General features: G+C 44.3%; 1 protein-coding gene across 1 annotated transcript in view; it reads right to left on the bottom strand.

The window, feature by feature from the left end:
• The window catches only part of tspan9a (tetraspanin 9a), a 149573-nt gene that overhangs the window by 86521 nt on the left and 40818 nt on the right, over positions 1–22234 (bottom strand). The window contains exon 2 of the mRNA XM_084018025.1: positions 21372–21428. The gene's annotated coding sequence lies outside the window, so the exon portion shown is untranslated. The remainder of the gene's footprint in view (positions 1–21371; positions 21429–22234) is intronic.

A 22234-nucleotide genomic window follows, 5' to 3' on the forward strand; every position in this document is an offset into this window, starting at 1 on the left:
TGTCTCCGACTATTTCAGATGAGTTGGATAGAAAATGTGGATTAAAACTAAATGAAATGATATTAAAAAAAAAAATCACATCCCTTATAGAAACAACAGCTTTTCTCGAAATTAGAATTCCAACTGTTCATTTTGTATTTATTTTTTTAGTGTTTCTTAGTGGATAACTCTATGACAGAATTAACTCATCAACATGGGTATAGGATGTGTGGGGGTGTTGGATTAAGTGCAGCGGACCTTGAGATGATCAGCACCCACGGCCGATTCCCCAGCCAGACCCGCCGGAAACAGAGTCGACTGCCCCAGATAGAAGCTAAGCTAACCCAGCTAGGACATAAGGCCACTCACCAGTCTGCTCCTGGTTGTCTGAAGTCTGATCACAGGAAAATAAAAAAAAAGCTAGATGAAATAAGACTTCAGGCTCAGCTGGCAACGGAAGGTCAGGGACTGTTGGTGCCCACATCTTTAGACCTGGATCCATTGTGGCCCACTTGATTGCGGATGGAAGGACAGAGAACGGGACTCTGGTAGGACGATAGGAGATGGTTCATTGATGCTTGCTCAAGTCAAAGTCGAGGAAGGATTCTTCCACAAAGTCGAATTCTCAATGCTATGATGCCGGTCATGTTATCTGCCCGGAGAATTGTTTTTGTTGCAGTTTCTACTGATTTAAATTCAAGGAATGCACAACTGTATTTCTTTTCCGTCTTGTTTTTCTTGTGTATAAAACGGCATAAAACTGCATTTCGTTGTGCTGCATAATGACAATAAATTATCCCAGAGTCCTTGAACACGTGGGAAACAGCACTGTTGTGATTTCCGAACCGAGCGGAAAAAACATAAGATGTGACACTCAACTCATCGCAAGATGAACTTTTCTAGGACGTGTGCCGCAGCTCAAGGGTGAAGAGGGAAAAGTCAATGTGAAGGAGGTGGTGACAATTGAGTAGTCTTGGGGGGGAGGGGGGCTGGTATGACAGGACAGAGAGCTGAAGAGACAGGATATGCCATGGCACGTCTTCCCCAAAAGCTTATCAGCTGGAAAGGTTAGCCGAGTCCACGTTCATTTACAGAGTTGGAGGGGGGGGGGGCGTACATCCATTTATGCCTGTGCACACACTGAAATATGCACGTGTGTGTGTGTTCGGGTTAGCAGGAGCCAGGACATTTCTCACAAGGTGAAAGCACGGGGACATATTTCCTCCCTGGTGGCAAAAATGGTTTTACATAAAAAACGACCGCTAGCTCGTGACATAAGAGGTCGAGTAATTGTGACACTTTATATCCGTGACTCGGGAAGGCCTGGTGGCGCCGTTGCTGAAATTGTCCTCTGTGCTCATCTCGGGGCAGATCCACATCACCGAGCTGGCAGAATCACAGCGTTGAGAGATGTAAGTAAGGCAACCTGGGATGGAGCTTTTAGGTAACCAAAATATGCTTTCATCACTATTACATACCCCCCCCCCCCCCCCTCCTTCACACTGCTTTACGCAGGGACCAAGCCGGGTGAACGGATGGATTTACAACCATCCTGTCCAAGTGCCAAATCTTATCTACGGGCCTATTACTCTGAACGATGTGAGCCGCGATGGAAAGTAAGCCCTGTAATCGGCAAGGGTAAGCCTCGATCCAAACAGAGTCCACATGTTCTGTAATTGCTATCATATTAGGAGGTTGAATCAGCAATTTAGGTAATGAGACTACCTGCAGCACCAGTATGGATCGGAGGTGAAATCATAAAAAGAGGAATGAAGGAGATTGGATCTTCCCATCGAAGGAAAGATCGGAGGCGGGGAAGAGGTCTACCTGGATCTTTAGGCTTTCAAACGGCGGGTTAACTACAGTTGGCTGAGCACTTTATTCTTAAGTTACTTTGAGGTGAGATGCAACATCCTCCCCCCGTTTGAGTCCTGTCTCAGTCCTAACGGGAGGCGGTCCAAATGGACCTCGGGGAAAAGTTTGAACATGGATTCTTAAAAGCAAGGTGGATAGCATTTCTTTAAAGATAGAAATCTTAAAGGAAACAAGGCCTCGGGGTGTCATGCAGACAAAGTAATTGGTTGACAGCTTGTCAATCTCATCAATTGAGGAAGAAGATGAATTCCCTTTTGGCTCCTGTTTCAATCAATCAATCACTGATGCTAATTAAAGAGGTTAATAAGATGCAGCCAACGTTTAATGTAGAGTCCAAGCCCCTTTATATGTAAGCCCTGATCTTATCTCTGTCTCTCACTCCCCATTCTCATCCTTCAGGTGGATTTTCTGTAGCACCAAACGGTTTACACTGAAAAATGGTGCATAGGTGATGTAATTATATGCTGTTTTTGGATCTTCCACCAAGATAAAAATGTTTGAACTGTGTTATTGACAAGCAATGTGCAAAGCAAAAACACCACATAACCCTCAAACTAGGGATGCACTGATACCAATTATTTTCAGACCAAGAACAAGTCTTAACATTTCAGTACTGATACAGAATACTGAGTCCTTAATAATATCATTATAGTTCTAACATAAATTATTTTCATTTCATCAACAAATTAAAAATACATTGTGATGCTGTCGCTGTCATTTCAACATTCAACATTTTCCTGAAACAATCAGAGAAAGTTGGCAGTAGGGATATTAATAATGAAACGTTAAACTGTGCTATCAATTAATAGAAATATTGGAAATAAAAAAAAAAGCTAAGCAAGACTTGGCGGAACAGCTCATCCATCTGGTCCACCTTAAAGGTCTGCCCACCTTTAGGCAGCCAGATTTGTCGCTAACTTCGCTAACACGCATCACTTTATTTATCAGCTGGCTGTCAAGCACGAGAACTTAGCTTGTGTCTCCTCATTTATTCACAGACAAATCAACTCTACCCACAATGCACTGACACTCACAGCTGCTACGTTACTGCTAACTTCATATGCACTGTCACACACACGGCCTCCCTCCACATTATACGTTGGCAGAAACCCCGACAGATTATATCAGGCAGATATACAGCTGACAACTTCACGGCTAAATTAATTGACGTGGTGGAGATGTAATAGGCACCGTCTGGTGATAAATCAGTGATTTAGCATGTTTGTGCATCAGGTTATTGTTGCAGCCGGGCGGCTTATTAGGCTAAGCTGATGAGAGGTTAACGTCACGTAGCATCAGCGGTATCAGTAGTTTAAGAGTACATTAGCACATTATCAGACTTGATACTGCTATCGTGTTATTTATAGGGTGTGGACATATCAGAATATTAAGAACAAGGCAAAGTTGAGTGTGTGATACCACCAAAGAAAAAGTCCTAAAAAAATAAACAGCGGAGCCGTCGATTAACAATTTACAGCCGAGTCACTAACTAAGCAGCTAGAAAATCTTCTTTGTCTAAAGCACGCTGACAGCAAACCTTTTTCATACATAAATGAAAATCCGTTGGTTATTAAAAACCATATCTAGCAATAATTAATGGTTAGAATTAATCAGCAGTTTATATGGATGTGACCTCATCTGCCTCCACACAGGCACACTGGGTGAGTCACATGGTATCATTGTTTGATTTTCCTCTTTTAACCGCCTATTCAGCTACATTCTGTACCACCCGTGGGCTGATGAGTTCTTAATCCAGTTAAATCCTGTTTTATCACACATTTGTTGTCCTCATCGATAACTTAATATTTCTTCATGTCTTTTCCAGGAAGGAAGCTATGGAACAGATACGTTGTGGTATTTTCTTGTGATCCTCAGAACATTTGAGGCACAAAAATGTAAGACGGTCACCAAATTCGGCACCGATATGCCGTCTCAAGAGCCTTAATGATTTTGGCGATCCCCCAAATTCTATCCCCCATGAGGTTGACTTTTATGACTTTGGGTAAATTGAGTTTCTTCAAAATTATTGGATGGATTACCATCAAGTTTGACCTTTTCGTCTGCTGTACAGTCAATTGGTCGCTTACCCTGTTGTATCATGCTTGTCTTATTTGCTAAAGAGCATACGCATTTCTTACATTTTGGTCAGTAAACATGCCGAGGTAAACAAAAAGCAAGGCTGCTAATTATTTGTGCTAAGGGATGATATTAGTTGTTGCAATCTTGCACAACTGTAGGATTTGTGGAAGAATGCCACAAACAAACAGAAAAGTCAGCAGGTTTAGCACTGTGGTTGGCACGTTGGGTATCAAAATCTGGCACCGAACATTTGGCCTTGAATCAGATAATCCAAATGTAACTCATAGAGCATAGATGAAGTGAACAGTTTGGGATTCCCAAACTCTTCTTCTGTTCGGACCTGATGTTTGACTGTTACTGAGTGCCAGACAGTTCCTACAATCCTCACTGCAAAGTCCTCTCGGTTGTCTTGCAGACTGCCAGGCAGTTCTACCTTGTGGTCCAACAGTAAGCGAAGAGACTATGCTCTGCTTCATCGCCTGAGGAGCCCCACTCAACATAAGCCACTCTGATGTCTGTATTTAAATACCTCTCCCAGTGAGCTTTGGCCACATTAAAGCCTTTAATACAGCCATTGTCATTTCGCTCCAGAAAATGGTCTTGACCCGGTTCCTGAAACGACAGCAGGGAGGAAGGTCATTTGCCCCCCATTAGCCATGTGTTGAGAACCAGACTCACAGGGGATGAAGCAGGGTTTTTCTGTGGAGTTCCCACTTACTTTGGTGCTTTTGGCAGCGTAGGGGGGCCAGACCTCGGTGCTCAGGATGTGGTATTCATCGCTTTGGACCCATTTTTTGATTCAAATAAGCAATGAAAACCTATATTTCATGTTCCTGTTATATAAACAGTATCTTATCAAAATACCTCGCAGTTCCAACAAGGCAAATCAAAGGGAAGACCTCCAAAATATATGCTTACATTTTGGAATGCATGAAGATTTAAGATGTGACTGTAGCATGTGGTTGTTTGTATTTTCCATAAAATGCTGTTTGATGAAGTTTGTTAATTAACAAGCCAGAGTTAAGTTCAGATGGGACCAAATGCCAGATTTCGGTCCCATAGTCCGTCGTCTGCACAGTCAACATATTGGAAAATGACAATTCCTTCCCTGCAGAGTCCATTTAACTTGATTCATTATTGTACAGGATGAAGAAGAACATACACAGACTTGCAAAATGCCAGTTTGACAGTCTATCACCGTGAACGCGCAGCCTTCATTTGGATTCGTCAAAAGTTTGGGTTTTAATCGCTGTTCTCCCAGAATGCAGTAGTCTCACATCAGTGGGTTGCATTACATTCCACTCCGCCTGCTGTCAGTCACATGACACCCGCCAGACTCTCCGAAAATGAATCTCTCAGAAACATTACACATTACAATTTTATTCTTATGAACGTGCCGTCTCCTTTCACAGTAAAGTCGATATTATAAATATGAAAAAGTGACTTGATTTTCATTAGAATGTGACAGGAATACCAAGAATATGACGCCAATGTAATTAACAAACGCCTTGTGACTTGTGTTTCCTTTTGGTTGAACAGCAAAATAATTGAGTTATAGATATAATAGATCGTTTTATTATTAAATTATTAAAATGATTTCCAACACGATGATGTTCAATAGGGCAGACAATCGGCCTCATTCACTTCCATATGTGCAGAAATGTTAATGTCAATCAGAATCACTGGAAACCGACACGCTCGCTGTTCATAATCAGGAAACAGCCACGCCCACTTTTCCTTAGAGTCTGTTTTTCATACAGAAAGCTGTGACATTGTTGAAAATATTGTTTTTTTTAAAAATAGAGACAATAGTGCCCAAGGTGGAAGGCAGAATCTTCTGAAGTATTTCCACGGGAGTGATGACGATAAAATAAAGAGGCTTGGGCTGCAATAATTCAGGCGGGGAATGTTGTCTCCCCTGAGATATGAACAGCCGCTCAGGTAAAAGGAAAAAGAAATACTTTGATATTAAAGTTTATGTGACAAAAAGAAAAATCGAGCAGAGGAAAAAGAAGGAAACGGGTGGAGGAGGACAAGGACCATCTGATTTGTCAACCAGAGATATGACATGCCACAATTATTGGGAGGACATCCAAAAGTGGAATATGTCCAGGAAATGAAAGGTGAAAGTGAGGCAAGGACTTTCACCCACAGGTAATTTATTTCAAAACTGTAGCAAGGCTCGACCGAAGTGCTCCAAATGTGATTCAAACACATTACAATTCTGAAAGCGACATTTGGATGCTGCCAGGTTGTTTGTCTTTGAATAAATCTGTTAATTCTGCACTTCTGTCAGCTAAAGATCAGGCTACATTTATATTATCACTGTTATAATATTTGTAGAATTAGATGTCTGTGTTGGCTGGATGGTTGTTTCAGACTAAACATCTCAGACTCCAGAGTCTTGTTAAGTTCAGAAGCCAAACGTTATTGAAATAAGAAAACCGTGTCCAAAATTCACAATGTGTGTTTTGTCTAACAAAGTTTTCTACTTCAATCCACATTTGTTGCCTTTTAACTTTTCACAAACAACATTTATTGCCGTCATATATATGGTTTGCTCTCCTGCTGCTCTAGTAAAAGCTTGGCACCATAAATTACATTTATACGACCTCAAGATCAAACCATATTTCTTTTTTTAGGGTGACGGAGTCATAGTATTACAAAACAAAATATATGATATATTTTAAATCATGACAATAAATTATGAGGATGATTTTAAGGAATGCGGTTTTAATATGAGATGCATTAAAAGATGTGTTTATGTTAAGAGAGCTGTTCGGTGTGTTTGCATGATTTTTATTAGAAATTAAATATAATAGTGCTGGTCCACCTTAAAGGTCAGCCCACCTTAAGTGATCCTGACCCGGAGCAGCCAGAGTTGTTGCTAACGTCGTGGCTTCAATTTAATTATCAGGAACTTGTGTGTCCTCATTTATTCACCGACAAATCTACCCACAGTGCACTGCAACATCACAGCTATATCATTGGTGCATCAGGTTATTGTTGCAGCCGGGTGGCTTGATCGACCCGTATGTGTGTGTGTGTGTGTGCTTTGTGTGTCGTAACAACAGGAACAGGGTGAGGGAGTTTGGTGGATCGACTCTGACATATAAACTCATATTCCATCGTGATGCAGCAAATCCCTTTCAATCAATGACGAGCGCATGATATCAGCCATACAGACACTTGATATTTACCATGATGACGCTCAGCCCAGCTCATACTGAATCCTACCTTCACCTCTTGCTTTCTTCTGGGGCTTACATCCTCCAGCCTCCTGCTGGCTTCAGGTCAGATGACTAACACAGGAACATTTCACTTATAGGCTATAAAATGTCGCCTCGGTTGCTTAATCTGCTTGTTTCCAGTAGGTGTTGTGCTGCATTGCCATGAAGATATATATATACGACATAAAAGGGGGATGTTAACAACCTCAAACACCATATAACTCCGTTGTTATAGTTTCATTGTAAATCCAATGTGGTGGAGTGGAGCCTTTCTGACTGCACTGGATGGAAATGTATCAGATATGCAAAGCTGCAGAATCGATTTGTATTTATTTATTTGTATTTTCAGCTCCAAATCCAGTAAAAGGAATTAAAACGCATGTGAGCATCAATCTAATGATCATTGGAGGTGTGCTTGTAAAGGTAACTTGGAGAGCCTGACCACTAACAAGAAACACACCGGCTCCAGAGGGAAAGCGGGCTTAGCTCATATTACTTATTTATCGCTCTCTGCCTTTGCAGATGCACTCATGTGAGGTTTATGAACACATAAGAGGGCCAGATGAATTACTATGCAAATAGAATGCAATGCTTCCTCCCTTTTTATGTAGTTTACTCGGGCGTTTATGTAACCGTACCACATCCACTTCGGAAACTTTAGAGTCCACTCTCTCATGTGTATCAATTACTCTGGATAATCACCGGCCTGGAAAAAAAAAAAGTTCCAGTCCCGGAACGGCAAGGAATACAGAAGACAATTTAATATCTGGACGGATCAAAGGAGAGTAAATGGCAGTGCCGAGCCCCATCGAGTGTGCTACTGGTGTGAAAGAAACACTTAAATCCTCCTGGACACAGAAATACACCTACACACATGAAGAACATGCAGATGCACAGCATCACTTCAGTGATAGAAGGCTCAGCTCCTACTTGGGAAATAAAATGAAGAGCCGGTCACAGAAAATTATCCATCGAGACGATTCGCTTCACCTCCGTATCTCTGAAGCAGGGAGGCGGAAAGGAAGTGAGGTCATAGGTTCCAGAATACCCGCGGGCATCGCCATTAGGGAGATAAAGAAGCGCTCAAATGAGCTTCAGCTGCTGCCACTGCTTTTCATACGGTCAGACATTTTTTTTTTCTTTTTTTTTCAGCGACGGTATCGAGCAAACTCTTTCATCTTTGCAGTACAATGTCCGCCTATCAGCAGCCACCCTGCACTCACGCCGCCGTCCAAACTCCGGAGTCATGCAGGAAAACGATTCTCCGCCGTGGCCCATTCAGTGTAAAAGTCATTTCCATTTGCTGAATTCAATTCTCGCCTTTTTTTTTTTTTTTCCCACAAGCTACATTCACCTCAGTCCTGAGCCACCTTTTAAGAATAAAGCATTTTTAGAAGATTGAGTTTTCTCCTTGGAGTAAGTCCTCTGAGAAATGCTCGGGGCAAATTGTGGATTCCTCCCTCGCCTCGACTGAGGCATTGGGTAAGCATGAATGAGAAAACAGAGAAAAAGGGGAAACACACACAGATGTGGGAGCGTACAGAATGCAAAGCAAACAGAGGCAGACGAAAAAAGGCATTTTTTGACACATTTGGCATGCGCAACCACCTATGGGAGAAAGCAACGACTGTGTTTGAATGAGAAGAGGGAAACGGGGGAAAACGAAGGGGGAGCCTGTCAGATGGAGAGAGTTGGACAAAATCTCACGGGACGAGAATTTAACTTCAAAATGTTCTGCAGAGCCGGTGATCCCCTCTGTGTGAAAACGCTGATACAGACTGATGTGATTCCGCTGATCTGCTTAGAGATGAAAGGCAACATTTAGCTAATGAAATCTCTAACCTGGTAAAAGCATTAACCTAATGAAGCGGCCCTGCCCTGAATACGGGATGTCTGATTCTGCAACAAAACAGGAGCTTGGCTTTCTGCCCCCGAGCCAGACAATGACGGGAGCGTTGTCTGAGCTACGCTGCGGAGCGACGCCTGATTGGCTGGCTGCTGAAGAGGCGGGCGGCGGGGCCTGCTGGGAGCACCGGGAGGAGAGCAGGTGATGGCGAGTTCAGTGTTCGTGTGGTGCTGGTAGGTGGCCAAGACGGAGAAAAAAACACTGTGTGGAGGCTGAACAACAACAGGTTTGGTGCACATGGACCTCATGGAGAACCACCCATGCATGGATTTGTTCTTGAGTAACAGAATTTAGGATTTTCTGTAAGGTTCGAACCAAATTCACAAAGTGGTCGCCGGCTTCCCTCGAGGAGTTGTGGGTCGGATTTATATTAAAAACTATGATACGATAAAAAATAACGTGACCCTAACCCATCTGAGAAGGTGATTGGATGAACCACCTGTCAATCAATAAACTTCCCATAAACAGTTGGGAGAAGAGCAACAAGTCTTCAGTGTCTCTGCTCTTCTGTCAATGAAGACATAACTGATGCTATCGGTCGCCTTACACACGCCTAAGCCACGCCCCCTCGCTGCTATTGGCTCCCCACAGGACGCCGAGCACTTTGGCCCAAAGCGATTCGTTTAAACAAATGTTGGATAGATTGTGAAAATCACATCTGAAAATGTGCAGAGAGAGGTATTCATGGTCTCCAGAGGATGATAATGCCTCGACAGCTGTTGGATGGATTTCTTAACATGAACTGCGTCTTTGCGTCTGATCAGCTGATCAATACGTACGTGGTTGTTGTTGCTGTGCAACGCCTTCCAGGGCTGCCGACGCAACCCTCACATTTTCCACTGCGTACACACACACACACACACACACACACACACACACACACACACACACACACACACACACACACACACACACACACACACACACACACACACACACACACACTGTTGTTTAAAATAAACAGCTGGCATCCCTGAACCTGATCAGCCTTCCTCTTACTGTGTGGCGTTTTATTCAACGTGGCATTAATGACACGGCGTGCAGATGTTCGCTCCGTCTCCCCACAGAATCAGCAGCTCCGGACCTCGAGGCCCGGCCTTATTAACACACTTTTTGTAATTTGGTGAGCAGGCTTCCTCGGTGCCCCTTGTGGAACCCTTGGGCACAAAGTGCGTCAGAACCTACGCGTTATTATCGGTGGGTGCATTAGAGGCTGCGACAGTCACGGCCAATCACATTCAGCCCTGTGGAAGCTTTCCTCAGAGAGGACTGAGGATGGTTATCTGGGACTTGGTAGGTTAATTATTTTAGTTTTGAACAATCTCCATCACTTCATGTTGCCCATCACAGTGTCTACCTGTACTTTAGTTAAACATCATCCAGTTAGATAAACGTGCTGCCTTCATGTCACCAGAGTACAAGGAAAAGCTAAGTAGTTCTACTAACTGTCACGACAGAGAGAGCTTTATTCTGCCTAGCCAGCATTAATACCATAACCACATAATCCACATTATCATGTTAATTACACATATTACCAAACTACTGAAACAGGACTGAATAACATTTTGGGTGAGTAATCCAGAGCATGATTACTCATTCACTTAAAGCCTTTCACTTAAAGTACTCACTTATTCCACCACGTCATGTGATCTGCTACTTCAGCACAGTTCAAGAACAACGTATGTATTATTATATATTTCTGGGACCTCTACAGAAAATTGCATAATGAGCATAAGTCATATCCAGGATTCACATTATAGACACCACCACTGGTTGTTTTCAATTAAATGTGTTGTGATTCTGAACACAAAGGGGATGAAAGTCATCCAAAAACATCAGAGTAATCAGCAGCATCATATCAAACTTGGAATTATCTGTGCAGCCCTGTTCACTAGTATCCACATTACCGGCTCTTACATGTCTAATGGGGGTCTAGCAGACAATCACCAAGTCTACAGGCGATGAGAGCCGCGCTAATGAAAAGCTATTAGCAGCATTCTCCATTTATACAACACAGGCCCGATCAGTTTAGAGCATTTCATCCACACATCTGTAACCCCCAACGTGCCTGGTGGTTATAGTCAAAGGAATATTGGACTTGGAGCCACACAGTAATATGATTTAAACAGCAATATAACAATTTTTTTTCATTATGTAATCAAATTATTTTTAAAAATGAATAAAAATAGATACAATAATAATAATAATATATTTTTAGAAAAACTTAAATGGTTTTTCTTATTTTTATTATCCTAACTTTTACTTCAATGTCAAGTTCTTTGTGAGAGATTATTAAAGAGACACACATATATATGTACATTGATATATATTGATATAAATTGAATATTTATACATACATTTTTAGCTCAGATGAGCAATAACAGACCAAATATAAACAATTAAGTTTGACAGGCAGATGAGTTAACCTACTCTCTTTATCCTGAACAGAAAATCCTTGACACAAAGTGATTTTATGGAACACTTTCTCTCCGATAGGTTTGTATTAAATCCAGCTACGAAGCTTGTTGCAGGTTTCCAGCTGCTCGTCCCTCTGTGGGCCGATCAGCGTGCTAACCGCCGCCACAGGAGTGGAGGTTGCTCCGTAATCCCCGGAGAGCGAGCAAACTCCCGTCTAGTGCAGAAAATGACTCAAGAGGCAGAGAATAATCATCGTGTTGTAAAGAACTCCAGCTCATTGCTTTATGAACGGCACAAAGAGGAATAAAACTTGCCTCCATTCTCCTTGGGAGGTGAAGGACTCGCTGTGTTAAAACACCACTTTCAGTCAGGACATCTCGACGGTACGGGGGACCGGAGGAGACGAGAACAAAGCTTCTAACGGATGTGCAGCAGACTCGGTGCATGTGGGAACCAGCTGGACACATCAGAGCCGGCCACGCCGCCCGCACCTCTCCGAGCTGCTAAGCCCATCTAAACGTCAAACGCACTCACCGCTCGCTCTTAAATGCTAATAACGCAAACTCTGCTGAATCTATCCGTCTATACGTCTGCACCCGAAATGGGTTTTGCACGCACAGGTGTGGCCGCCGCCGCCGCGTGTTCGCGTGGAAACGCTGTAACAGACAGAGAGGTGACTCATGGAGGTGTCTGGCCGAAAGCAGAGCGGAGACCACACCGAGGCTGGAGCAGGTAGGGGCCATTAATCACTGTTCAGCCAGGCCAGGGACAGACGTAGTCAGGCAGTCTCCGCCTGCTGTCACATTACCCAGAACCCCCTCCTGCACAAGTGCCAACAGCTTTACAACTCACACACACACACATGCAGGATGGCGTGGTCAACAAGGATCTAGCACCTTCCACGAGGCCTGGATATATATATATATATATATATATATATATATATATATATAAACGTGGTTTATGGGCCTAATGCAGACGTCAAGGGCATTGTTGTGGTGATTTACGGCGACCCCGCGGCTGGATTGTGATGTATTGCGTTTTACATTGTGATGAATACTGTTGGGTGCGTGACCAGATAAATTCTGAAGACACGTTAGAGGGGTTGCCGTATATAAACCCCGGGTTGCTCAGCCTCGAAGGTTGCAAAGGAGAATCCAAACCATTATTTATAGAAAGACCATGTTTTTTTTTTAAGTTTAGTTTTTTTTATTCATTCTTCAGCAAAGCCTCAAGCCAAACATCCACGCTTCTTTTTGAAAGGGCAAAGGGGATAAAGGGATAAATATATATATATATATATATATATATATATATATGCAGATATGAAGAAAATAATAAGACAGAAATACGTGATCTGAAAAAGGTCAGAGAGGAATGAAAGAAAGGAATAAACAAAACATTTCTCAAGGCCAGCTTTGAAATTCCAATGAACGTGTCAGCTCACGATCCAAACTGAAAAATAATAAATAAAGTCTTGACACTTGATTGTCCCACTCCTGCCTCCCTTTCACCTCTCATCCCACTGTTATCTTCCACCTTTCATCTCAGCCCTTGCTCTCTCTCGACTCAGTCAGTAAATATGCACGATGCCTTGATCGCCATGGAGACGACGGAGGATGCTCGACGTGTTTGCGCTGCAGAAAAGATACAGCGGCGGGCGGCGCGTCGTAAATCTTAATAACTAAACAGTATTTTGGGAGGCGTGCATGCACAAAGAATGCTCACATGACTGACGCTGCACAGAAATCTGTTTACACAATGTCATAAATCAAAAAGGTAAAGTGACGCTCCTTCTGATGCACGTGTCTGGTACATGCACAGCTGCTTACGGCCCCGCGAGGCTCGTCGTCAGCCGGAGATCACCGCGCTTCCATTTAAACATCATAACATGCAGTAATCCTCTTAAGGCCAGATGATCTGCAGACAAAGGGAGACTTCCAAGGGACAAGCAAAGCCACGGCACCTTATCCCCCATCAGCCTGACTCCCCCGCCCCGATCGGGGCAGCTGCTCCCTCCACACAGAAATAACATGGATACACATGTGCTGCAAGCATGTGCACGTACTGCAGCAGGTAATGTGCAGCGATCGGGGACACCAGCCAACTCTGCCCCCCCAAAATCCCTATTCATAGACAGACTGTAAATCCCAAGAGGTGCTGAAAGGGCCACCTATGGGTGGGGCTTGGGTCTCTCACTGGTGGACCTACCATATCATTTTGTGTGAGTGTGTTGTAGGGATGGCGATATAGGATTTTATTGATTATCGGGATAAAAAAACTCACAATAAGTTGAATTTAGTGAATTTCCATCATCGGGATTATCATGAAGTTCATCACTGAAATGAAAAGATTGACTTTATTATGATAGAGAAGTGAAAAATACTAAAAAGTATGCGCATTAAAAATGAAAATACTTCTTTCTTCAATGTAAGGAATGTTTAATGCCATTTGAAGCATATTTTGATGGGGATAATCATGTGAATCATGTAGTGAAGCCCTGCATCATTATCGGATGATGACACGAATCAGAATTAACACCCAATGCAAACGTTCAGGACCGACGCTGTGCCTTTCTGTGGCCAAAAATAAAGAGCGTGGAGGGCGGAGGGATGGTGAGTGACTCAGGAGACCAGAGTTGAAGTCTTGTCACTGACTTGCAATTGATATTCACATTCATAACCAGAACCTTTTCCCATAACCTGAACCAAATGTCACGTCGCCCTAAACCCTCGCAGAACATCATTCATTTGAGCAAATTTGACCGCCTGGAACATTTGCACAGTCCATGTTGATTCACTCCAAACAGCCAGAGCACAGAACTGTACAGACAGTAAGTACCACAACCCCTCATCACCATGGCCACAAAAACAGGGGAAAAAGGGAAATATCAGGAGGTGTCACTTTCCCATTAGATTGTAGATCTGTAGAAAAAAGCTCTAGTGACCTAACACGTACAGCAACCAGGTCAGTTTGCTTTTGTCGTAGACTTTGCTTCTGGGAGGTGAAAGGTTGCCACTGATCTGCTTTGATCCGCGGTATTAGTGGCAATATCCAACAGCATGACTAAAAACAACCCATCTGTCCGTCTACATGTTCGGTACGCAGACCTCTGGGATTCAGACTATGATCGCTTCAAATCTACCAGCCCCCCCCCCCTTCCAACGTGAACCCCAACACACACACACACACACACACACACACACACACACACACACACACACACACACACACACCACAAACCCAACGAGAGATTAAAGCCGCAGACCCACACCACCACCATGATCCTTTGTCTAAAAGAATTTATTCCGAATCACAACACTGTCACCACACTCTCCAGGACGGCGTTTTCAAGAAAGAGATCAAACAGATTACGTCGGCCCATTATCCGCCACAGAATATTGCATTTAGATGTCCGACGTCGATACGGAGTGAGCTCGTGGCGGCGACAACACAGATATGAATATCGATTGCCAGAGGATTTAGCTCGGAGGTGAGCGCGGCGACGGGGAGGAGGAGACACGCAGCAAAGCTTTTGATGCAGGCGGGCCGGCGGCCACACAAGCATGAATCCGATAGCAGAGGCTGAACTTTAGAGGGAAGCGTGAGTTAAGCTGAACGGATGAAAGATGTTTGGGATTGTCACATGTTCAGATATATACACCAGGAGGCGTAGAGACGCACGTACGCCATCGGGGCTTGATGAAGGGCACGTTCCCAGAAAAAAAAAATACCATGGGAATCTCACATTAATCCTTACTCACCCTTCCAGGCCTGTACATTAAACACCACTCTGCTGCAAACACACACACATGGCGACTCAGCGGCGGCTGCCCTGCCGCCTCGCCATGGCGACAAAGAGATTTGTTTAGACGCCACGCAGGATCACAGCAGACACACAGACCGCATGCCGGCACAAACAACTGCGACGCACTTACTTCCACGTTGCAGTTCAAGATGGAGTTTCAGGGGGTCGGAGGTCAATGACATGAGTCAACGACACGAGTCAAAGACACAAGTCAAAGACACGAGTCAACGACACGAGTCAACGACACGGGGGGAGGAAGAGTGAGATGTTTCATTTGGAGGATCTGAGGTTGTTTTTCATTTTCTTGACGATGCTGATGGTTGATATTAAATACAAGGCTAGAGACCCGGTGGAGGGACCCCCTATTATATATTGTATCAAATTGTGCTCCTTAATAACCCGGGCCATTAATAATGTGTAGTGACTATAGTTCCGTGTAATTATGTATGTATACAATGCCAAGCCATTAAAATAATCATTGTTGACAGATTCATATTTTAATTCTATTTTGGAATTTTTAATTTCTCAACAGAATATTTCCCCATAAAAAGTTTGGGATCAAATCATTTAATTTCCCCCTGCAGTAACTCTGCGGACCCTCTAGGGGTCCCGGACCCCAGGTTGAAGATCTCTGACGTACAACAGTCCCCCGTCTCTGAAATCACTGCATAGATTCAGTCTTGAGTTTCTTTTCACACAGAAGTTAAATAAATATTAAAAATGGGGTGAAGCATTTCTTTTCAATAAGAATCCCCTTGCTCTTTCATCAAGTACCTTTACTGTCATTTTCTCAATCCTGACAGACCAACGTGCTTTGTTCCGCATTGAGACTCTCCTGATTGCCTCTGAAAGAGCAAAGCGGCTGCGATTGAAAACGGCGTTCTCCGTTCCCGCCCACGCAGATCTTTTTCTGAACAACAAAAAACATATCATTAAAGTAAATGATGTTTTAAAAAAAAGAGCGCTTTCAAAGTGAAGCCGAGGGGATAAAAACACGTCCAACCATAATCGACGCTGCTCCTTTAAAAGTCGCGTCGTACGTTACATTGTGTTCTTCATGCATTTTCTGTGACGACAAACAAGGTTAGCGCCGCCGTCTGCGTCATCTCGGTTCCCCGTTGATAGCGGATGCCTACCTGCAGGAGATGTCGTAAATGTGATGTACAAAAGGGACCTTTTGTTATCAGTGTTTGCTTCACGAAACCACAGACTGTGTTAATAGCAGACACACACAATAGGATTTTGAATATTTTCCATTATTACTTCAGCTAATTAGATGATTCGCTAAAAAAAGTGGGGAGCATGAATGAAAAACTGCCTGCACTTAGGGAAATATAAACATAAAATACAACCTGCAAGCAGGATACGTGTTATTGTTATTGGGGGGCATATACAGTATGAATTGATTGAGTTATAGTGTACGCCATAAATCATTTACATGAGGAATGGAAAACTCATAAGAAACAACAACTCTCCAAACTCTAACTCAAGCGGACTTCAACCTAATTGAGTTTTCATCTTATGTCCATTATTAATAATAAAAAATAAAAAGTCCCACCTTGCACACACCACTTCGGAGCTCACGGCCAGGCTGCTAGGCAACAAGAAGGATAATTCAGGTGTGGAAAAGGACTTTAGCTAATGATATTATACACAAACAGGAGATAGCAATCTGGGTGCGTCATGGCAACCAATCAAATGCCCTGAAAGATTTCTTCGTCTTAAAAAATATAAAAATATCACGTTTTCTTCTTCTTCTTCTTTTTTTTGGAGTGAACTAAAAGTGATTTCCCGTGAGGTCGTTTCAGGACAGCTCACTGAAGTGACATGACTTTGGATAATTCGATAGCTGGAGATTTTCAGGTCGAGCACATGTTTCAGTGCAAACGCAGGTCACTCGTCTATTATCAGGGTTAAAATGGCAACAGACAAACACACACAAATAGGCCCGCCGTCTATCGATTATCGACACTCCTGCTTTGCCGGCCTCCCACACTCTGAAACGTCTGAACCGAAGCCACGCGGAGACCCATCATCGTGTTAAATGTGTGGAGGGAACAGATTTGGGAGATTTAGGCTAATGGAATAATCAGCGCCGAGGAGCACGGCGGAGCGGAGTCACGCAAGGATAGTTGTGGCGACCTTGGATTTCATCAATACCATCAGCTGTGTCTATCTCACGGAACAACACGGGGCTTGTTGCCTCTCAGACAAGTTAAAAAAAAAAAAATCAAACCTCAATCTCACTTCTGATTACGTTGGATAGATTTTATATATACGAGCGAATGAAGACTATAACGAAGAGGCACCGTGAAGAAACACAATTTAGGCGAAGATCCAAATAGCAGTGACTTAAAATCTTGCAGAAAGAGGGAGAAAAAAAAAAAATATCGCAATCAGCCAACTTCACATCCTTATCTTTCACAGGAGATCCTCTAACCTTTGAAGTCGTTTTACAGTCATTACGAGCAGAGCTGCGTACGTTCCACGCACGATTAGGATTTATTATTTCCCCCTGGAACTACAGCATGTGTATGCAGGGGTGTGTGTGTGTGTGTGTTAGTGTGTGTGTGACTCGGTCGATGTGTTTCGGTCTCGTATGCTGTCTGAGTGGCGTGTAATTGTGTTACTGAGGTGTGGAGAGCCGCTGGGAGAGAGAGAGACACACAGAGATGGGTGGGGGGGGGGAGGTTAAAGCATGTGGGTGGTCGCGGAGGTGAAAAGGTCACCGCGGTGTTGTCTTCACCCACGCGTCCTGGAGGAGTATCTGTTTTTCTCAATCAACAAAGATGGAGTGGAGGAGAGTGAGCGGAGGGCAGCTTCACCACTTAAGATGCAGCGCACGGCCACACTTACGTTCTCACACACACACACACACACACACACACACACACACACACACACACACACACACACACACACACACACACTAGATCTCCCAACTCTTATTTCATGCTTTCAGCATCTTTTTCTATCCCCCCCCTCCTCTTCACATCTCTGAGTGGGATTTGATCTAAGACCAGTGCGGCCGTATAGTTCCCGGTAGACTGACAGACGATACCGGGCCTGCCCTTTGGGCTCCAGTCGGAATGGCTACAGATCAATACCCGAGCTGGCCGCCTGTCAGCGTTCACACGGGTATGCGTGCTTGCACGCACTGAGCACGCGGGTACACACACACACACGCACACACACACGAGGCGCTCACATGCGCAGACTAGCATCAAAGCTCGGCTCAGAACTGAGAATTTACTGGAACAGGACCTGGATGTGTGCAACACGGCAGGAGGGGACATTCCTGGGATAGTTCCCCGGCCTCGAGCAGCGCCTCGTCTCCGTCATCCGGGACGGTTCATTTAAAGCCGCTTGGACGGACGGACTGGCTGACGGAGCGAACAAAGCAACAGGTTGAAGAAGTAATCAAGGGGTCGTGTGTGTGTGTGTGTGTGTGTGTGTGTGTGTGTGTGTGTGTGTGTGTGTGTGTGTGTGTGTGTGGCCGTTTAACCTTTGTGAGAGAATGTGTGTGTGGTCATTTGTGAGTGACAGCTTATTGTGCTGTGAGGCTAATTGTGGTTTTGATGAGGTTCCACCAACTGAGAATGTACCGGGTAAGTCAAAGGGTTTAGGGAAGGGTTTATTCTGTGTTTGTAGAGGAACTAGTACAAATTAATGTTTCTTCATTTATAGAGAATAACATTTAATAGCGAGACTGAATAAAAAGGTCCTTTTGCATCGAAGCTCTGATGAGCAGCCGGCATCCGCCACAGCGTAATTACCCTTCTGACTGGAGACATTAGAAGGCTCTGCCTCGCAAAACATCATCCTTGTGTGCTTTATTAGGGAAACTGCAATGACAGGCAAATGGTGTGAAAGTGTCAGCTGAAACCATAAGCGAGTGTTGTTCATATTTATCCCCCCCCCCCTCCTATTTATATTCATTGAGGAGAGCAAATCCACAAATTGCATTGTTATGAGGCAGCCCATTCACGCAGCCCTACATGCAAACATACATGAATGCATAATGTGACATGGTTTAAATTCAATAATGTGGGCCGTCGTGAACCAATTTACATGAACTGAGACCCAAAACTGTATTGCTCATCCGTTCCAGATACGCCACCTTCCCCTGAATGCAACCAGTGTGCATCGACCTATGCAAATACGGCGCCTCCAACCGGGGCGCCCGTTATTGCCATTGTCCCGTTGTGTGTTGCGTCACTGATTTTCACCGTATAAATAAAAATGAGGGACGTAGAAATAATGCAACCGCAGATTTGACACTACACCGACACACACACACACACACACGACTTGTCTGCCACCTCCGTCTCTTCAAGCAGGCGGTGATTTACCGTCTCTCTCTGTCGCGGCGGAGTCAATCAATAGCCAATTAAAGACGGGCATACGAGGTCTCCGGTGGCCACCGGTGCATGTGGTTCTGTTTGGCCGGGGAAATAAATATGTAAATGGTTGACTGGAGGGATCGCATCAGTCAGTATCTTTCAGAGAGCACAACGGGATGGATATCAATAGCACCACACACACACACACACACACACACACACACACACACACATTCTAACACCTCCCTGTAGTGTGCTGCAAGGCCACTAGTAGAGGCCCGACGGGGCCGTTACCCAAGGCTAACTGAATGATATACCAGTTGAAGGGCAGACACATATCTAAAACTTATATGTGGATGTAAAGCATAGCAAACACTGCTTGCCACTCTGGTTTCCACATGCTATGTGTTTTTTTTTCTTTTAATCCCGCTGGACACTCACCTCACAGGCTTCACACAAAGATATAGCGATCAAACACCCTGCTGGCGGTCCAGCGTGGCGGGACGCTCTCATTCCTAAGTAACAGAGATGCACTGTGGGGGCCGAGATCGTGATGTGCTACACGTAGAAACCTTGACCCCCTTCGATCCAAACCCCCCTGTGAATAATCTACCCGCCGTGGAACTTTACACCTCCATACGGGGGCCTCTTGAACACTTATCCCCCCCTCGCATGAATAGCATTGCGGCCCCTCTCGGTCTCTGGCCACCTCTGTGGCTCTCCGGCTCCACATTCCTCCTTCCTAGTGGCTCTGCGACCACAGGCGCCGTCCAGCAGCCCCGACAGTTCAGGCCCGCTTTGATCTCAAGGCACAGGTTATCTGTTGCGCGGCTAATTTTAGTGAGTCCCCCTTTAAGCTTCGCTTTGCTTTGAAGAGCAGGTAGCACGCAACAGGGTGGCTCCGAGCAACAGCTCCGACACTTTCAGCGAGAGGGATTCAGCGTCACATCAATGAGGGTCTGCTGCTATCTGTTCTGTTTACAAATAAATACAATTTAAAACGCGGAGGGGAAAAAATCCTGCAATTAACCAACATTTCGCCGCTATGAAATCCTTCATTTTCTCAACAAAAGCATAACTGATAAGGTTGCAGCGTGAAACGACTACTTGTTATGGCAAATATTACATTCTTGATCCATATTTGGTTTCCATAGCACCCTCAGTCCAACTCATCAAGGCTAGTGCAGATGGCTGTTTGTTGACTGAAAAGTGTAGGCGTGTAGAATGGCAGGAAATGGGTTTTAAATTACAATATTTTTACCATTTTAAAACATAGCCAGGCACACAGGGTGAGGAGTTTTAGATCTTTATCATCTTGTGTTTTGAAGATAAATATCTGTCATATCTGGAGTGTTATGTCAGAAATTTTACCCATGAACACAAATTAGGAAAAGCAGTGTTAATTCATGAGGTCAAGAGCGGTCTCTTAGCTTTTTCTGAAAGTGTAAACTGTAAACTAGACAAGAATATCCATCCTGCATCTGTTTTCATTAACTCTTCTCAGGTGCAACAATGTGGGCTGAAAGTAAAGAAACACTTGAGCGTGTGCAAAAGTGCTTTTTCCATCCAAAGCTTGTTGAATAAACAAGGCGATACACACGAGGTGATGGAGGATGTGAGCTATCAAACCCTCCTGGGTAATTAGAAGTTCACAGTTTTCTTCTGCTGCAGACAGATCGTCATAGCGCGTGGAGGAGGAGAGGGGTGTGGCGGGTGAGAGCTTAACACCTTACCTTTGCTGGGAGGATGAGAATTAGGAGGAGACGTCACGCTGGCTCAAGTTCCAGAGTCTGCAAAAAGAAAACAACATTAACTCAAACCTTGCGTTTGAAATACAAAATTCACAGCTTCATTTATCAAATCGGACATCCATTGAGCTCAGTCCTCCGAGCTGGTGCATACGTCCACTAAGGCCCATGAATTATAATGTGCTAAAGAAAGAAAAAAAACAGATTCAAAACAATAGGAATAAAAAACGCAGGCTTGCATCCAAAACAGAGTGGTTGTTAAAATGTGAAGAGCGTCCGCGGTGCGACCTCGGGCGGAGTGTTGTTCACGCCGGGTTTCACCGCGGCGCACTTTGTTGTGTCCGTGTGATTTTACAGAACGGTCGGCCAGCTGGTCTGAGCCTCACTGAAAACAACGGAGCCCCTCGGACGGCGACCTTGGGCGCTCCGGCAGAAAGTCACGCCAGTCGGCGAGGACGAGGGCAACACGTCGGAGGAGAAATGTTGCACCTTGTACTGCAGCGGCGCACATATGCAATTCTCTTTATTTATCTTTCAATACCGTCTATCGACATCAAACGCACGCATAACAAAAAAACCACACACATGAGGGCACGCTGAGCCGCACGGCCGGGTAAGAGCTGCCTGGAATATCAAAGCGCTGCTCTTGCTCTCCAGCATGAATGATGGTTCTCCAGGAGGCACCTTTCAGATGAGAGGACCAGGAGGTGTCTGCGGGCTGATTTAGCGCCTCAATCTCAAACAAGAAGGGGTCACTTTTTTCTCCCTCCACCACAGGATGACTTACGAGGGCACAGTCGCTTGCTTTCATTTCTGTTTTATTGTGAGGAATGGTGGCTAAAGTTCCC

The sequence above is a fragment of the Eutrigla gurnardus genome (genome assembly GCF_963514095.1).
Source record: "Eutrigla gurnardus genome assembly, chromosome: 9".
Taxonomy (NCBI): domain Eukaryota; kingdom Metazoa; phylum Chordata; class Actinopteri; order Perciformes; family Triglidae; genus Eutrigla; species Eutrigla gurnardus.